Source organism: Erinaceus europaeus, chromosome 4 (genome assembly GCF_950295315.1).
Source record: "Erinaceus europaeus chromosome 4, mEriEur2.1, whole genome shotgun sequence".
Lineage (NCBI taxonomy): Eukaryota > Metazoa > Chordata > Mammalia > Eulipotyphla > Erinaceidae > Erinaceus > Erinaceus europaeus.
In genome coordinates this window covers 150,664,673-150,678,180 of record NC_080165.1, presented here as the reverse complement: position 1 = coordinate 150,678,180, position 13,508 = coordinate 150,664,673, and the positions used below count along the sequence as shown (strand labels likewise).

Below are 13,508 nucleotides of genomic sequence, written 5' to 3'. Positions count from 1 at the left end.
GGCCGTGAAACACACAGGTTCTCAAGGAATGGTGACTTCACTAGCCAGGCCCGGTGACAGGAGCCGGCACTGGCCTTCCACTGAGGCTATGAAGTAGCCTGATTCCCTGTTTGCTTTTCAGCAGCATCTGCCTACAGCAGACATTCTCTGGTGTCTGGCAGAGACCATGCCTGCACTTGTCCTGGAAGCCTGGGCCAGCTCCCAGGACAGAAGGGGAAATCTCTCTCTCTTTAGGAACATCTCCACGTTAGAACTGTCTGGTAAACTGACCAGCTGTTACCACTGCTGCTTAATCCTCTCTGTTTTGGCTTGAGAGCGTAAACCCTTTCCTCTCTGGTTTGTGGTAGAGATTTTAAAGAGAAGAAGGGGAGAAAATCATCTTAAGTGAGTCTACGATACAAAAGCCAACGTGTTCAGTTCTTGTTATGAAAAAATAATAATAATGTTGGTAAATTCGTTCTCAATTTGAAAATGAATAGAGAACATGGATCTGGTCCTAGTATTGGTGATTTATTTGGGCTCTTAGAATCCAGTGACTGACACTTCAAAGCTCCTTGATAAGCATGCCTTGAATTGCTTAACAAGTGCTACTGTCACTCAAGAATTTCTTTTTCTGATTGAAAAGAAGGTAGTAGAAACCCACTCCGACATTATACTGAGATGTGGTGGATTTACAGTAGTATGAATAAATTCTTGGGTCAGGCTGTGGCACATTACAATGTACAAGGACCCCCAGGTTCAAGGCCCCTGGTCCCCACCTACAGGGTGAAAGCTTCATGAGTGGTGAAGCAAGGCTGCAGGTGTCTCTCTGACTCTCTCCCTCTCTATGTCCCCCTCCCTTCTCAGCTTCTCTCTGTCTCTATCAAGTAAATAAATAAATAAATGATTTCTACATGGTAACATACATAAATATGTTCTGGGTATTAGAAAATGTATTAGAAGTCAGACAAGTCTAGAAAGATCTAGAAATGATTCCCGCTACACATCTCCAACTTAGTCGCCACTGCTAAGGCCAGTAGTGAGACGAATGATACTGCCAGCCTACTGTTTGGGTAGCACAAATCTGTTATAGAGTTATTTGTCTTGTTCCACTAGGTGTCCCTCAGAAGTAGAACTGTCTGATCTTTCTTTCAATTCATCTACCAGCCTGAAGAAGAGAGGTAGATAAAGATGGGAACAGCAGTGAAAATACCACTAGAAAGTGCCAAGTAAGGTCTCTGTTGCTCTATTGGATGACTTTGGGGAGACTGTGTGACTTTTCTAAGCTTCAGTAGTTTGCTCCATCCATCATGTAAATAATTCCCTAAAGTCCCCTTCCCACTTGAAAATGCTGGGCTTCTAAGTGGAATCTCCTTTTTAAAAAATCACTTCAGTTGTTTTGAATTGAAAACTTTGCTTCCTGCAAAGGACTGGTTAAGGCGGTACAAGTACCAAAGTCGTGATCTAAGAGAATCTAAAGCCGCCAAATAAGGCAATGTACAAGGTCACAGGTGTGAGGAGGGGCTTGCGAGGGAGAGGACGTGGCTGCCTTAAAACTAAAGCTGGGGGAGCCGGGCGGTAGCGCAGCAGGTTAAGCGCAGGTGGTGCAAAGCACAAGGACCGGCATGAAGATCCCGGTTCGAGCCCCTGGCTCCCCACCTATAGGGGAGTCGCTTCCCAGGCGGTGAAGCAGGTCTGCAGGTGTCTGTCTTTCTCTCCCCTTCTCTGTCTTCCCCTCCTCTCTCCATTTCTCTCTGTCCTATCCAACAATGATGACATTAATAACAACAACAATAATAAAACAACAAGGGCAACAAAAGGGAATAAATAAATATTTTTAAAAAACTAAAGCTATAGGAGCCAGGTGGTGGCCTTGTGGTTGACACACACACCACAGTGTGCAAGGATCTGGGTTCAAGCCCCTGGTCCCCACCTGCAGGGGGAAAGCTTCATGAGTGGTGAAGCAGGGCTGCGGGAGTCTCTGTCTCTCCCTCTCCCCTTCCCCTCTCAATTTCTCTCTTTCTCTATCCAATAATAAATAAATTGAAATTTTTCTAATTAAAAAAAAAACCTTACAAACTAAAAAGTTACCTTTCAGACCTCTTTGCAGTATGTGACTTTGCTTGAACAACAACAACAAAAACTAGCTGTGAATCTCTGTGATTAGTTTGTTTTTGTTTTGTTTTGTTTTGTTTTGTTTTGTTTTGAGGAAAAAAAAAACTTTATTTAAATCAGGCCCTTAGCAGTTTGGCTGAGCTGACCGAAGCCTCTCTGCCTGCAGATGCCTGTCGGAGCTGCCACATGGCAAGAGCTGGCCCACAGGGTCTCAGGAGCCCAGCACAGGACCCAAAACTTCTTATTTTGGTGCTGGTCCCAGAACTCCTCAACCCTTTCCAGGTCATTACAAACACCTATTGTCTGCCATATTTATCTGCCATCACTGCTGTTTGTCAGCAAATGGAAAGAGAGCTGCCAGGACTCAATTTCAGCCGAGCCTCCGAACGGTGCAAAGGCGCTCCAGGAATCGCACGACAGATGGTCTTTGAATGATATACAGAACCTCTGCCCTTGGGCCCGCTTTAGAGGAGCTGTTTTGGATTGTTGCTCGTAAGAGTGGGAGGTTGTTGTGTGATATGTGATTATTCCATAATAATTTTAATTATTTTGCCTGTTTTCAAACAATAGTCTCAGCCTTTTTTAATTTTTACACTCACTGAGTTGTGACACAAGCATTCTTCTCTCTATGTTAGCAGGGATTAAAATCAAGCCCTGTATCCCTCCCCATTTTTTTTTCAAATAATCCATGTTTAAATAAATTACCTCAGTCTGGAAAACCAAGTTCCTGTGGATCCTCTTGGCACGTGTGTGTGTGTGTGTGTGTGTGTGTGTGTGTGTGTGTGTGTATGTGACTGTGTGTGTGAGTGTGTGTGTATGTGTGTATATGACTGTGTGTGTGAGTGTGCGTGTGAGTGTGTGTGTATGTGACTGTGTGTGAGTGTGTGTGTGTATGTGACTGTGTGTGAGTGTGTGTGTATGTGTATATGACTGTGTGTATGCGACTGTGCGTGTGAGTGTATGTGTGTATGTGACTGTGTGTGAGTGTATGTGTGTATGTGACTGTGTGTGAGTGTGTGTGTATGTGACTGTGTGTGAGTGTGTGTGTATGTGACTGTGTGTATGTGACTGTGTGTGTATGTGACTGCATGTGTATGTGACTGTGTGTGTGTATGTGACTGTGTGTGTGAGTGTGTTTATGTGTGTGTGAGTGTGTGTATATGACTGTATGAGTGTGTGAGTGTGTTGTGACTGTGTGTGTGAGTGTGTGTGTGAGTGAGTGTGTGTGTCTGTGTGTGTGTGTCTGTGTGTATGTGACTGTGTGTGTGTGAGTGTATGTGTCTGTGTGTATGTGACTGTGTGTGAGTGTGTGTGTCAGTGTGTCTGTGTGAGTGTGTGTGTGAATGAGTGTGTGTGTCTCTGTGTGTGACTGTGTGTATGTGACTGTGTGTGTGAGTGTGTGTGAGTGTGTGTGTGTGTCTGAGTGTGTGTGAGTGTGTGTCTAAGTGTGTGTGTGTCTGTGTGTATGTGACTGTGTGTGTGAGTGTGTGTGTGTCTGTGACTATCTGTGTGTATGTGACTGTGTGTGTGAGTGTGTGTATGTGACTGTGTGTGTGTGAGTGTGTGTGTGTGTGTATGTGACTGTCTGTGTGTGAGTGTGTGTGAGTATGTGTGTATGTGTCTGTGTGTATGTTACTGTGTGTGTGAGTGTGTGTGTGTGTCTGTTTATGTGACTGTGAGTGTGTGTGTGTATGTGACTGTGTATGTTACTGTGTGTGTGAGTGTGTGTGTATGTGAGTATGTGTGTGTGTCTGTGTGTATGTTACTGTGTGTGTGAGTGTGTGTGTGTGTCTGTTTATGTGACTGTGAGTGTGTGTGTGTATGTGACTGTGTATGTTACTGTGTGTGTGAGTGTGTGTGTATGTGAGTATGTGTGTGTGTCTGTGTGTATGTTACTGTGTGTGTGAATGTGTGTGTGTGTCTGTTTATGTGACTGTGAGTGTGTGTGTGTATGTGACTGTGTATGTTACTGTGTGTGTGAGTATGTGTGTGTGTCTGTGTGTGTGAGTGTGTGTGTGTCTGTTTATGTGACTGTGTGTGAGTGTGTGTGTGTGTGTGTGTGTGTGTGTGTCTGTCTGATGGTGGAAGCAGTAGGAGTTCTTATTGTGGTGTCTGGTTTGAGAAACAATAACAAGTTTCAAGAGAAGCTTTTTGCTCTTTGCCTCTTTGGAGCAAGGCTTGGGCTGGGGCAGCTTCGTTTACATACAGGTGTGGATCCCACGGGGCCTGCTGGAAGGTACAGTGTGAGGCAGTCAGCCAGCATCTGGGGAGCATGCAGATGAAGTTCCCCAAGTCAGGGGGCAGCTTCCGTAGCTTCGGAAAGCATGCAGGTCTCGCTCTCATCCAAATCCAACAGAAATTTCCAAGCGTCTTCTTGTACGGCAGCAGGAGTCAAAGTCAAGCAGACACTAAGCTGTCTCTTTACCAGAAAGGCTTGCTGGACTCTGGGCTTAGAACTCAGCTGTTGGGAAATTGTGGGAAGGTGATGGAGCCTGGCAGAGCTTAACCTATGAGGTGAGTTCTCCTGGTAAGTCTCTCTCTCTACAGAGGGGTTGAACAAAAAAGGGGGACACATGAACCTCAGAAGGAAGGTGGCCATGTAAGGCTTCCCTCCCCACAAAATGCAACTTCCCACCAGGCTGACAGCTTTGTTAAGCCTGTTCCACCCTATCTCCATGCTACTATGGCCCTTCCCTTTATTATCTACTTATCAATCTTCTGCTTTGTCTTACAAATGACTAAAGGCCTCCTTCTTAATTCCCCTCAGGGCATTGCTATCCTAGCAGTTGAACCCCTAGCAACCATTGCTGGGGAAGTGCCTTTCTCGACCCCTCTCCTAAATATGTATGGATTGTCAAACCACTCCCATTGGGTGTGGCTTCCCGCCTTAGAACCTGGAGGAGGGCAAGGGTGCAGACAGGGAGACAGACACTGGCCATTTTGAGGTTGGCGCCACGTGGCCTAACGAGGTGTGCTCCTGCATGACTCTGGGACGTTCGCATGAATAAAGATTTGTATTGCCTTGCTGCCTCGATCTTGGTTCCTGGGTCACCTCTCTCTCCCATGACGCTAGCCCGACACCCAGTGGATGGGTAGATGCCACTAGAAGATGCCCAGGGTATCTGCAGCTTAGAACCCAGTGGACAGGTAGGTAGATGCCACCAGCAGGGGCCTCGCATATGTGCATCACCTCGGGCACTCACTTGAAAGAGAACGGTTCCCTGGTAAATGCACGGCCACTGGGGAACGTAGGAGCTGGCAAAACTGGCAGTGAGTCAGTGGTCATAAGATGGCCTGTTTGCCAAGTGAGAGGCCACGTGACTTTACCTGGAGTTGACTGCTCAGAAATTCTCCCCTGAGGCTGAATCCTTTGCTCCCAAACAGGCATGTAGATGGGTCCAGTGCTAGAACTATGAGACAAATCAGGCTATGGAACATCTCCAAAATGGCTAGTCTGGGACTTGGGTCATAAAAAAAAGAAACTATGGTTCTGCGTGTCTCCAGCTAAGTGGCATAGTTACCTGGAAATCTTGCTCTCTGGTGAGTAAATTTTCTGAAAAACACAGAAAGAAAAAAAAAAACTCTGACCCTGCTACGTGATAGAGAAATCTCCCTAAGGTGTCTTAAGTGCTTCCCAGCAACTGTGGTTTTAATCCAATAATAGCAGCAACTCTAACAGAGAGAAACCCAACACACACAGCAGTTAATACCCAAATGGAATTCAGATAACTCTCACTGTGTTGACACAAAGGATTGGGGAACCTTGGGTGGAAGACACGTCTTTGGTGAGATCCAGCCAACCTCGCCTCCCAGCCTCAGCTCTCTGCTTCATCCTCAGCAAGGCTGGTGTATAGGGACTTCTGGTTACCCAGAATACAGATGCTCAGAGAAGACGCATAAGCACACACTGACATCTCTAGGAACCGCGACTTAGCTTTCAAGGCACAAAGCTTCAACCTGAGATCTCTCCCAGCTTGCAGTATGGGTGTTTTTGCGGCGAGAACACCATCACTGAAAAATGTGCATTGAAGTGTACGACTGAAACAAATGTCTCTGATTAATGTCGGCTATAACAAATAATGAAAATATGTTTGAGAGGGTGAGACTGCACTTTCAACATATTTCTATGTTGTAGCCCATTATTAATTGCCCTACAGCTCAGGTGATACACAGTTATCGTCTACATTATATTTAACCTTTACAACAACCAGGAAAGTAGACACTGCCTTCATTATACAACTCAGAAGAGAGAAAGAAAAGCCTGGTGAAGATGAAATGATGAACAAAGACAAGTTATGGAACTAGCCCAAGGAGAGTCTGGACCTGATATTGGATTCATTTCAGTGATCGTTTTTCTTTTCCTTGATGGCTGAGTGGCTGGGAAGGTGCTACGTTCACACGTACTGTGGAGATAAAAGCAACTTCTGAAGATAGATGCAACCCTTTGTATTTTGAATTGTTGCAAGTTCTATCTTGGTACCTGAAATGTGAATTCTTAGTAATCACTGAAATATTCCTGTACAGTCACCCAGCTGGCCAGTGTTAGCATTGATCTTACACAATTTATCTTCTTCCTCTTGGTTGCTTCATGGGCTGTTTTCCCTCCTTGACCCTAAATTCTGGAGAGTTTGCCTTCGTAAGCCAAAAGAACTTAGCCAGCCCAGCCACACATAGACGAACAGTCAGTACCTAGCCCTGAAATGAAGCCAACAAGTTTTTAACAAACACTCACATTCAATTCAATTCTTCTAAGAAGAAAGATGAAACAAAGTTGTAACGACACCCTCTTTTAGGAATGGGAAGTTCTAACAACCTGACTAAGAAAAGGAAAACCAGACACTTTACTGGCTGCACAAAAGAAGCAGAAACATCGATGCTGGTAGCCAGGCTCCTCACCGCATCTTGTGGCTTATATCCCTGTATCTGATTCACATCATTTTTTTAAAATGCTGCTGTAACACAGACACACAAGGAAAACAATCACTTGCTTCAAGATAATCACTAGAAGATTCTATACAGGATCAGAAAATAAATAAATATCCCAGATCAAGAGCAAGATAACTATCATTGATGCTTACATATAAACAGATACATTCAAATGTTAGTATTTTACCACATTTCCTTAGAGCTTCTTTTTAAAAGTCAGCAATCAAAAGAGTGGAATTCTGTCAAGACTCCAAGACATCTACAAATGGCAAACTTAACAGTGAAAAGATTGTAGAGTGCTTCCATTCCGGTCCACATGTGAATCAGGTTTAAGCGTAAAGGGGAAACTAGAGGGCAACTCACAGAGGCATTCCAGTTGAGAAGAAAATACCAGCATGAAGTGCCAAATGCAATTTATGAACACATTTGAATCTCCTGTTTCTACAAAGAGAGAGAGAGAGGGGCTCATGCAATTACACTGAAACCAGTAGTTTAGTACAGTTCTGCATACCAGTGTCTTTGTACTTCACTCCTGAACTCACATGCCATCACGTTAGTCCAATAAGAAGAATCTCTTTGTTTATCATTGTTTTTTTTTTTTTTTGCCAGGCTAGCTTCGCAGGCAGGAGAGAGATGACCAAGGATTCATGGCTGAGCTGGGAAGCAGTTCAATCTTTATTGACAAGTGGGGATGCAGTTCAACAATCTAATCTCTATTCATTAGAAAATACTGTCCTTTATATCTCCTGAGGTGGAAGTGTCAGAAAAAGGAAGTACATAGGATAGGGGATGGGGAGAAGGAAAAAGCCCACAAAGCAGTGGGGATTAAACCAGTGAAAACAATGAATATGTAAATAGACTACAATGTCAAACAATGCAACAGAAGGGGTCTTAGAAGCAGAATTTAGAAGTAGACCAACATTTTTTTTTCTCCCTCCTACATAGGAATGGAATTGACTGAGGACAAGCACTGTGCCATGGTCAGATAAGACTGATTCCATGCAGCCTACCAGGACATATCAACAGAAGGGGCGCCCCGCAGGTCATCTGCAGTAGTGGCTCAGAGCAACTAGAACCTCTTTCTCCACATCTGACCAATGAAACTGCAGGTGACTGTGTTAGTGAGGTGAGGCAGGACATGAAGGACAATACCAAGTACTTTCACTCATCTGAAATGTGGAGGATTGAAACACATGACTTTGGGGGTTGGAGGGAAAAAAGTAGTCAACCCATCTCTAAGATCTTGGGAGAATGATGGACGTTACCATGGGGTGAGCACAAAGCTTTCATGTCATGGTGGGAGTGGTGTGAAGCAATACCCCCCACCCTTTTGTTAAGCCTCCAGGGTTATCACTGAGGCTCAGGGCAGGCACCATGAATCCCTTGCTCCTGGGGGCTATTTTTTTTCATATTATTGGAGAGGACAGAGAGAAATGGAGAGAGGAAGGGAAGATAAGAGAGGGGGAGAGAGAGAGAGAGAGATAGACACCTGCAGACCTGCTTCACCACTTGTGAAGATTTCCCCCTGCAGGTGGGGAGCTGGGGGCTCGAACCAGGATCCTTGCGCAGGTCCTTGTGCTTTGTACTATGTGCGCTTAACCCACTGTGCCGCCAACGCCACCCCCACACCCCTTTATCACCCCTTTATCTTGGAAACCACTAGTAGGTCTTGAATATATTTATACTACAGGAAGGCTGAGAGTACCCATGGGCTAAGGCAATTACACAGTGAGCAGAGCTCAATGCTCAGTGTCTAAAGGTGAGACCTAGTGACCCTTAGAGCAAATACTTTCCTTCCCTCACCTTTAAAAATGCCTACCTTGCTTTCTTTGCACTACTAACATGTTTTCTCTTCCTCGCACTCGGCTCTATAAAGATGTCGGTGTGTGGAGCCACTCCTCACCTTCTTGGACCTAGGGAAGCTGCATGTCAGTCTCAGAACTGCCAATTTGCCCTGAGTCGCTTTGTCAAGGTTTTGATGATTTTAAGTTGATTTATTCCTAAAAGGAGAACCATGGAGATAAAAGTGCTTGTTGGGGGGGCCGGGTTATGGTGCATCTGGTTGAGCGTGCACTACAACACACAAGGACCCAGGTTCAAGGCCCTGGTATCCACCTTCAGGAGGGAAGCTTCACGACTGGTCACACAGCACTGCAGGCATCTCTGTGTCTCTCTCCCACTCCATCTCTCCCCTTTCAATTTCTCTCTGTCTCTACCCAGTAATAAATAAATATTTAAAAAGAGACATTAAAAAATGCTTGTCGGTTATCTTGAAATTTTAAGAGGACTGAGAACTCAGAATGCGAAAGGGACCTTCTCTTTAAAGACGCATCATGTCCTTGTTTATTTAGCACTTGTTTTGTCTGAAGACAACTGAGAACCAAGAAACAAATAAAAGAGACCTCTGAGCAGTATCATCTGAATCTACCCAGCCTGTCCTCATTAATGAATTTTACTAAAAAGGATTTCCTGAGGCCTGTACGCAGAGCCTGCTCTCCCTCTTCAGGCGGGAAGGTACGGTTTCCAAATGAACAGCCCAATAAGAACAGCAAATTAGAAGACGAGGCATATCAATAATAGTAACGAGTGACAGCTGATGGCTTAACAGCAAGGATGAAAACAAGGGAGGAATAGCAGTAGAAGGCAAGCAAAAAAGTAAAAATCACAGCAGTTTAGGATCGTTTGGTGTGGAATCAAACACACTCTGCATTCTAGACGAGACCCCCGAGGGCACTAGAGCTCAGCACGGTGGCCCAAGACATCACTTAAGAAGTTAAATTACATTTGGTACAGTCTAAAAGGCAGGCACACTCATAATACACAACAGCAACAAGAGAAGACTTAACATCCGATTTTTATTCTCCAAAGAGCGTGTCTTGAAGAGCGGGGGTGCCAGATACTCACTGCTCCCTGCACCAGACAGACAGGAAGGAGAAAGCTGGTGTGTTGTCTGTGCTGACTAAGAACCAGGCGTGTGTGATCAACTATGAATAAAGGTATTTCCTGCAGGATTTCCTTCAGGGAACTCTTTGGGGGGGCGGGACATTTTCTCTCTTTTTTTCTTTCTTTCCCTTTTTTAAATTTTTTTATTATCTTTACTTATTTATTGGATAGAGACAGCCAGAAACTGAGATGAAGGGGGAGGTAGAGAGGGAGAGAGACAGAAAGATACCTTCAGCCCTGCTTTACCACTCATGAAACTTTCCCCCTGCAGGTACGACCTGAGGGCTTGAACCAGGGTCTTTGTGTATTTTAACATGTGCGCTCAAACAGCTGCACCACCACCCGGCCCCTGGACATTCTCTTTTCTTATCTGAGCACTGCTCAGCTCTGGCCTATGGAGGTGCTGGGTCCATGTCCACTTGGTCGATTCCAAATTATACTCCTCCATGAGGATCATTTCTGGAACCATCCGTTCCACCCCGGTTCCATGGCTGCCAGTTCTTAGCAACATCGCCCCGCCAGATATTCGTCGGGATGCGGCATCATCTAAGTTCATTTCCCACGTCTACACTCGACCGGACCTGCCAATATACTCGGATATCTTCGCCCACCCTGTCCAACGCTTGACGTCTCGTCACCCAATCTGGTCCCCTACGCCTACACTGAACTTCTCTGTTCCAGACTCTTGGAAACAGAGCTGGCAGTCAGCTGAGGTCAAGAACAAACACCTCATCGCAGACCCCTGCGAGCGTCCACCCGGCTTTGACCTAGCACGTTATGATCGGGCCCTCCTCAATCACTATCGAACAGGCCATGGCCGGTGCGCCGCTATGTTCCATCGCTGGGGAGCCAGAGACGACCCGAACTGCCCCTGCGGCTCCAGACAGACTATGACCCACAGAGTCCACGACTGCCACCTCTCCAGATTCAAAGGAGGTCTCGAAACTTGACATCAGGCTCAACCTGACGCTGTTGACTGGCTACGGAAGAAGGGCAAACGCTAGAAGAAGAAGAAGAAGAAGAAGAAGAAGAAGAAGAAGAAGAAGAAGAAGAAGAAGAAGAAGAAGAAGAAGAAGAAGAAGAAGAAGAAGAAGAAGAAGAAGAAGAAGAAGAAGAAGAAGAAGAAGAAGAAGAAGAAGAGGTGCTGGGGATTGAACCTGGGACCTTTGGTGCCTCAGGCCCGAAAGTCTTTTTGTGTAACCATTATGCTATCTCCCCAGTCCTATAGAGAGCACTTAATAAAATATCAAGATTCTTGGGAAATCAAAATCATTCACATGTCTCTGACTGGCGAAATCTGATCTCTATTTTTATGCAGAATGGACAGATTTCCCCCCACCCCCACCCTGACAGATTTCTTTTAAATAAAAGCAACAAGAAGGAAATTTGAATATAATATATCTTATCTGTTGGTTATGACTTTCAAAGTAGCTTAGGAGAAGTAATAATTCTTTTTAACTTTTTTATTGGTGATTTAACAATGTTTAACAAAATTGTAAGCTAGCAGTGATAATTTTTAATAGTAACAAGTAGACAGTGTTTTTGTCTATTTATTTAAAGAGCATGATATTTGTTTTAAGTCCTCAATGTAAACACCAAAACTATTGAAATTAAAGTCAAGTAGGAGCTTAGATTGAGGGCAAAGCTTGAGTTTTTCTAGCCTCTATCTTATTCCTTCTCTTTAGAATCCCACAAAATGAGTTCTAAGACAGTGTTTCCAAACTATAAACTAGGCCAGTTGTGTCAGCCCCCCAGATTTCTGGGCCCTACCACAGATGTGTTGTGTAGACTGTGCAGAATCTTTGGGGTAACTATTGAAACTTTCTGGTAATGCTGACATAAGCCCGAATGTAACTAATGCAAATAAGTAAAATACCATTTCCCCCTAAATCCTACATTCCAAATTCAATGAATCTGATCTTGCAGTTTGAGAAGAACATCGACAAGACAAGACGATACTTTCTTTAGCAAGTTTTTCACCAGGGTGATCACTGGGCTTCAGTGCCGGCATTATGAGTCAACAGATCCCAGTGACCATTATTCTCTGTCCCTTCCTCCCCACCCCTTCTCTATTTTATTTGAGAGGACAGAGAGTAATTGAGAGAGGAGGGAGACATAGAAATGGAGAAATCGGGCGGGGGAGACAGCATCATGGTGATGCAAACAGACTCTCATGCCTGAGGCTCCTAAGTCCCAGGTTCAGTCCCCCGCACCACCACAAGCCAGAGCTGAGCAGTGCTCTGGTGTTTCTCTGTGTGTGTGTGTGTGTGTGTGTGTGTGTGTGTGTGTGTGTGTGTGTGTGTGTCACTCTCTGCATCTCTCTCAAAAGTAAAATTAATTTAAAAAATTTAAAAAAAAAAGAAATGGAGAAAGACAGACACATTCAGACCTGCTTCACTGCTTGTGAATTTTGCCCCCTGCAGGTGAGGAGTGGAGGCTTGAACCCTGATCCTTGTGTATACTCATATCTGTGGTCAACCAGATACACCATTGCCCAACCCCCCACTTCTTTAATGATTTCGAGGTCTACAGATTAGAAAAGTGAGGAGCTAAGCTTAAAATAATCTTCAGTCATACTCACATTTTGGCTCCACCATTTCCTCTAGTGTTAATAATGAAGTCAAAGGGAACCTGAAACGAAAATAGTATAGCAATGAAAATAGTATAGCAATGAAAATAGTACAGCAATGAAAATAGTATAGCAATGAAAATAGTATAGCAATGAAAGATTAACAGTCTTTAGAAATAAAGTCAAATGTCTCTTCTCTAAGTTTCCTGCTTTAACAGTCCCTGATATGATGTCAAGATTAAAGAATGGATGTACAGAAGCCAGAAAACAATCTGCTTAAATAGTGTTTAGGGCCCCATGCGGAAGAAATGAGTTAAGGATAGTGGCACATAAATAAGTGTTATGTCGAGGATGATTTCAGCCCCAGAGACACATGCAAAATATAGAGCTATTTTTAATTCATATACATTGGATAGAGACCGAGAGAAATTGAGAGGGGAGAGGGAGGTAAGGAGATAAAGAGACAGAGAGACATCTGCAGCCCTGCTTCACCGCTCATGAAGCTTCCCCCCTGCAGGTGGGGGGCAGGGGCTTGAGCCTGGGTCCTTGAGCCCCGTCATGTGAGCACTTAGTCAGCTGTACCACCGCCTGATCCCCAAGACATATAGCTATTAATATCAGTAGTTAAATAATAGTAGTCCAACTTTTTGAATCATAGACTGCTTCTTTTCTTTCTTTTTCTCTCTTTTTCTCTGTATTAATGCTATGCCAGTACTGTTGGAAAACTTAAGGACAAGTCAAGGAACAGTTATTTGATTCATGTCCAAATGTTAAATTTCCAAAAAGGAGGGTGAAACCATTCAATACATACATTTTGTCTTTCTAGAAAAAGAGAAAGTCTTTCCTACTCTTCTTTCTCATCGGGAGCAAACTGAAGGACTTAGCAACAGGAAGCAGCGTCGAGGGGGGAGTGCTTAGGGGGTTCTGTCAGGCCAGAGAATCTCTTCTGCCTTACCCTGCTGGGTGTAAGCTCTGC

General features: G+C 44.4%; 1 protein-coding gene across 1 annotated transcript in view; it reads right to left on the bottom strand.

The window, feature by feature from the left end:
• FAXC (failed axon connections homolog, metaxin like GST domain containing) overlaps positions 1 to 13,508 on the bottom strand; it is a 310,211-nt gene that overhangs the window by 107,260 nt on the left and 189,443 nt on the right. The window lies entirely within an intron of this gene.